Source organism: Molothrus ater, chromosome Z, assembly GCF_012460135.2.
Source record: "Molothrus ater isolate BHLD 08-10-18 breed brown headed cowbird chromosome Z, BPBGC_Mater_1.1, whole genome shotgun sequence".
NCBI lineage: Eukaryota > Metazoa > Chordata > Aves > Passeriformes > Icteridae > Molothrus > Molothrus ater.
In genome coordinates this window covers 64116032-64122115 of record NC_050511.2, presented here as the reverse complement: position 1 = coordinate 64122115, position 6084 = coordinate 64116032, and positions in this window count along the sequence as shown.

Below are 6084 nucleotides of genomic sequence, written 5' to 3'. Positions count from 1 at the left end.
GCTTCCACTGGTTCCAACACCTCCCAAACTCCCCTGACACTAGCAGCATTTGGATGAAAGAAAGAGGCCAGTGGTGAATTTGGATGTCCCTAGGCAGTACCTATAGCATTTGAAATTATATATTTAGGCTTAAGTTTTAGACTTAATTTTTGCTATCCTATATATGTGTGTTCTTGTCCCAAACTAGCACTAAGCTTTATAGAGACTAAAAAAAAATTTTTCTGCACTAGTAAGGTTTTCCACACGATAGTCAGAAAACCTTTGCTATTGTCCTTAAGCCATGGTGGGGTTGATTTGAAAAAAAAAAAACAACAAAAAACCAAAAAAACAAAACAAAAAAAACCAAACAAAACCCACCAACCTGTTAGAAAAAATATTAACTATTTTATTAGGCACATCCTGAAACACTTGTATGTTTTTCTTTTAATGTACCCTGACTAAATAACACATTTTTAGATTGAATATGTAAAAATTTTGATACAAAATTTAAAAAAAAATTCTCTAATCAGCCTTATGTGATTACTTATGGATATGTATTAACATACTTGAGTGTTACACTGGTGATATGTTTTGTAGCTTATTGGAATCATAGAACCATAATGGCTTGGGAAGAGCCATTGGCTTGAGTTGCAAGGGACTTAAAGATCATCTTGCCCCAACATCCCTGTCATGAGTATGGACACTTTCCATTAGACCAGGCTGGTTAAAACCCTAGCCTCACCTGTGACACCCAGATCCTCAAGTGAGCACCCACTGAGCCACAAGAGCAGCACTGAGCACTGATGGAAGCTGCAGGCACTGTCTCACAAGCCAGAGTGTGTTCAGGCAGCAGGGGAGAATTTGGGAGGAAGAGAGGAATGGTTTGGTTTATGAAGCATTGAAGAAAGAGGGAAGAAAAAGGAAGGGGAGATCAGATAGGAGAGGATCACCAGTCTTGGGTCCAGCATTGATCCAGCTAGTTCCCCACCCAGGCTCTGTGGGGGTACTATTTTATAGGTAAGTATATGTAGGCTCCCTGCATTTTTTTGTTACCTGTCAGACTTTTGCAGTGGTTCTGAAAACAGGAGGCAACAAGGACACTATTAAGACTCATTCCATCTTCACTGTAAATCTGTGGGAACCTGCTCATCTTTTTCCTAAAAGCTTGTCTGGTGAGATTTTTGCTATCTTGTGGCAAGTGCAGAACTGCAAGAAATTTACTGTGGAAAGGGATGGATGGGTGGATAATTAGAAATCATGCAGAGGATTGGCACTAACTTTGCTGTAGATGGCATCTTCTTTCCAGGGTTGTGACAGGGTATTCAGCCATCATGAGTTACCTGAGATCATTCATGCCCACTTCACTTCAGTGTACTAGGGGAAGCTCTGCTGGTGGAGAGCAAGTGAAACAGTATTTGCTGTTATTGTAAGTCCACAGCAGCTCTTAGAAAACACTACAAAAACTGGTGTCAGTACAAAGACAGACATAGCAGCCAGTCCAGGTCTGCTCCAGAAGCCTGAGGTTAAAGACAGAGAAGGCAAACACCTAAGGCAGCAACACTTCACCCAAGTACAGCGGGTAGTTTGGGGTGGAAGGTTGAATTCTGGTCAAAGCTTTATTTTTAAAAGGTTTGCAGTTATTCTTCTCCAGGTCAGTACTTCTGACTTTTTGGTAAAGTGATGTCTTCACAGAATGTTTTTACTGTGTGTATTTTGCAGTGAATGTTATTATTTTGAAAATAGCTATTTTGAAAACATCTTATTAAGTCTTGAAGCCATTATTAGCCTGTATATGTGGCTGTCACATTTGGAAAGGAGGAGGTGGTTCAGGTCAAGTGGTGGGGAAAACATCCAATCCTCCAGTATTGAGATCCATCCCTTTTCTCAGTCCTGCTCCACTCCCAGCCTCTTGTTCAAGGACAGCTGAAAACAAAGGCTGAGGCCAACAGGAATATCGCTCTATACATCTTCATCGTGTGCAAGCCGCTGGTCAAGTTCTTTGTGTGTCAGGGAGGCAGATGTCATGAGGAAAGCCAGCCCTGATTCTGATTTTTGTGTCTGTCAGAGTGAAGACTGTTTTAGGGTTTTTAACCTGAAAGATTTTCCATGTGATCTGGAGATTCACCTAGGAACTCCAAGCTGAAGACATGAAATTCTCAATATTCTTTGCTCAAAAGGATAAAGACTGGGGGGCTGGCTATAGGCTGTAAATGCAAATCAACAACTACCTACATTCCTTTATATGTTCAGCCATGCTCAGTTAACAAGAGAAATCAGCTGGACAAGCCTGGGCCATGACATGCCCATCCTTTTGAAGACCAAGGATACTCCAGTTCATATACAAAGACTTTCTAAAGACTGGGATATCTTTTTATTCATTAACCTGATGAGTTCTGCTTTTTCCTATACCAAAATCTTCTCGCCTGCAGCAGCAGGTGGGGACCACCCCAAGCATGGGTGCAGCCGCACAAGCAGCACTGCAAGCTGGGATGCTCAGATCTGTTTTGCAGCGCAGATTATCCCAACCGTGGGCAGGCATGGGAGAGAGGAGTGGTGACAGGCTTCTGGTGAAGCCAGCAGGTGGCAGCCCCCATCATATTCCTTTGCCAAGGACACGGTGCCCTGCCCCACTCCCAGGGGTCTCAAGCATCCTTCTAGTCCTCAGGGATGCTCCTGCTTTGTTCAAGATATGAACTTGCAGAGTTAGATCCAAGCTACACAGAGCCTCATGAGTTCATATAATAACTTTTGACAGGCATAAAAAACAGCAACTTTCCAGCAACTACAACTTATTGGATTGATGACTTTTTTATTGTAAAATTCAAGTCTTTTTCCACTTAAATGTGTTGTGTTTTTTGATTTTTTTCCTGTTTGGAGTAGAGTGTTTTTTATTTTTCATTTGGTTTTTAAAGGAATCTGGACAAAAATGACAGCCAAAAATACACAGGCCTACTAAGTACGTGGACACTACACACCCTAAAGTCAGTTTACAGAAAGAGTGAAATGTGACCCAGAATAAGGATGTGCTTGTAAAACATCTGTCTCAGCCCACCCTCACCGGCAGCACTCCTGCATGCTCTGTCACCCAGCAGCAGCCACCAGGCCAAGGGGAGGCTCCCCAGCACAATTCACCCCATGTCCCCCACAGCAGCGTTCCTGGGGCTGCTGCACTGCAGAGCTGTAGGAGCAACCCCTGCCCCAGGCAAAAAAGCACCCAAGTCTCAGGGTTTAAGAAGTGACATTTTAATGTACTTCACTTGAAGAAGAACAGAAGGGCAAAAATGGCTCAGGTGTTCAGTCTCAAAATGTCCCAAGAATTCTCAGGAATGGCGACTCAACATTGTTGGCACAGAGATAATTCAGGAATTTGCAGAATACTCTCCAAGGAAGGCCCTACTTGAGTGTTCCCAAATGTTATCCGCCCTCAGTCAATTTCATATCTCTCCTAAAAGAAGGTTCTGGCATTGCTGGCCACACCTCTACCCTGTCAGCTGAATATATTCCTGATGAGAAACTTATGAAGGAGTCTAGACTTCAAAGTCCCCATAGGTCTGTGCATGAATTAACATCTGTGTATTTCTAGAAAGATGGGTTGTGACAGACTAGTTTGGAAAAAACTACAAAACTCATAGAGATTCCTTTGGGGACACCTGAACCCAATTTCTCTTTAAAATCCATTGAAGTACCTTGCCTCCAACACTTCTCCACGTGTTTTACAAAACTCTTGCAAAGATCTGGATATTCCTTGGATCACTGACAAGGTGAGGCCATGATTTACAAGCAGTCCTGAGAGCTGCTTCAGCTGACAGCTTAGAGCAGCCCATGTGCACTCCTCCGTAACCCTCCAGAACAAGGTGATTTGCGGAGGGGGCTATCCAAACTTCAATGCCTTTGATGACTTAGGTGAAGAGTTTGCTTTAAAAAGAAAGGTCAAAAAACAGCCCTATACTTATCTTAAACAATTTCCATCTGCCACAATCTTTTCTTAAAATGAGCACAACTTCATAGTACAGTTAGTGGGCTTATTCCCTCTACTGATAAATTTATTTCAGTGGAGAAACGTAAAACTTCAAGAACAGAATTGACCGGAAGAAACCCACTCCAAATATGATACAAGCAACGAGAGAAAGAATTACAAATAGTGAGATTTCTTTATTGTTAATGTTCAATACTATCATCTTTCCACTTCTTAAACTTACTAAACTTCTTTGAACTAATCCTACGTTTTTAAGAAATAATCTACTGCTCAGTGCTAATGTAACCTACTGTCCGATACTAACTTTAATATCCTAAAAACCTAATCTTCTAGTTGAAATAAAAAATCCAGGGTTTACAGATTTCACCAGGCTGAAGCAGATGTCTGGTGCCAGGACTCCACTCACTGCTGGTCATATTCAGAAATGCGGCTCTGAATATGGGCCAGCTTGTTGTGGAGGTACAGGCACCTGCTCTTCATTTCAGAGTAGCTGGGGCTACCCTGTGAAGGAGAAAGCAAAAGAAAATTAGGGCATGCAAACACTTCTGCAGAGTCTGGAGTCTGATGTCCTTTGCTTTAAAAAAGCCTTGAGGCAGACTCAGCAGTTACCATGGCCCTGCAGCTCTGGTGTTACAAGTACCTGTTGTAATTGCTGATAATGTGCTAGGATTCGATGATGCAGCATCTACAAGAGAAAAATATGAGGAATGTTTCACCACCACCATAAAATGCAAACTTTGGTAAAACACTAAAAATACAATCAGTCTGATTCTAGAGATTTTCTTCTCTGTCATCTTCCACTCCCAGAAAAGTGGTCTCTTTGGTCTCTACCCAAATGCCTTTGAAAAAGGCATTGCCAAATTTGGTCTCAAGAGTGAGACATTTGCAAAAACTAATCTCCATCTCCCAGCATCACCCAAGATCTGCAATTAAGCCTCACAATGGGCAACAGGAGGAGCACATGCTCTAAGACTCTGTTTGAGACACCTCTCTCCTTACTGTTTCTTCATAGAAAGCTCAAAAAAGGTGTTTTGGGCAGGGTCTGGCAACAATCAGACCCAGCCCAAGCAGTGTCTCAGCATATATGCCAATCCCACAGTTCCTTTGTCTCACTGAGCAGTTCCAGAGAATCCAAAACACTGCAGCGATGATGAAGCACAGTCTTCATGGTTTTATCCTTCTTTACCTGATAGGCTTCAGAGCCGGGAGTCAGAGACTTCCATTGCTCCTGAAACTGCCTGTACTTCTTTGTGGTCTTGTCAATCAGAGAATGTAAATTCCGGTATTCCTCATACTCTGCATTGAAGTCATCCTTGTAGCGCTGCCGTTGCTCCAAGGAGACAATGGCTACATATTTTCTAATGGGAAAAATGAGAACATTTTTCTATGAGTAAACTCAAGGAGAACATTCCAGTACACTTCTAGTCCATAAAACACAGGTGTAATTTACACCAAGCACAGGGTAATGTCAAACACAGACACCCAAGCTTTGAGTCAGTTGCTCTGGGACTGACAGTTTCTGCTTTCAAGCTCATGTTCTTCAAGAGAATGCAGTCAGGTAACTCAGGAATCTTTCAGATTTCTATGACACTTAATTACTAACAGCTTACATTGTGGAGGTTTTGTTCATTAGCAAGTGGAGCACACTTAGAAAACATTTGCCTTCATTTCAAATGTCAAAGGACAAACAAACACAGCAGCTTCAGGAAGAGGAGATACATTACTAAATTATAATCTCTTCCTCTGTAGGAAAAGCTTAATTTAGTTAATTTACTTGCGACAATACATCTCTAAAACATATTTGTCAGAGAAGGCATTTATGCAGTTGAGTGCACAGAGTTGGACTTTAGGGCTACATTCTTGTCTGTCTAATGGCAGAGTTAATGATAATATTGGATTCTTCAAGCAGACAGCAGTTACATCACTGACCATGAAACTGACGCATTGGTAACACAGCCACAAAAACAATCTCTATGTCAGCCTAAAACTACAACTACTACCCAAACCATATCTCCTCCTAGGGAGGGCAAAATTCATTAATGCCTAAAGCCACTGATGGAAGTAAAACCTTCTTCATTCCCTTCTCCCTCAAATCAACAGGCATGAGGTTTATCAAGCTCATGATACAA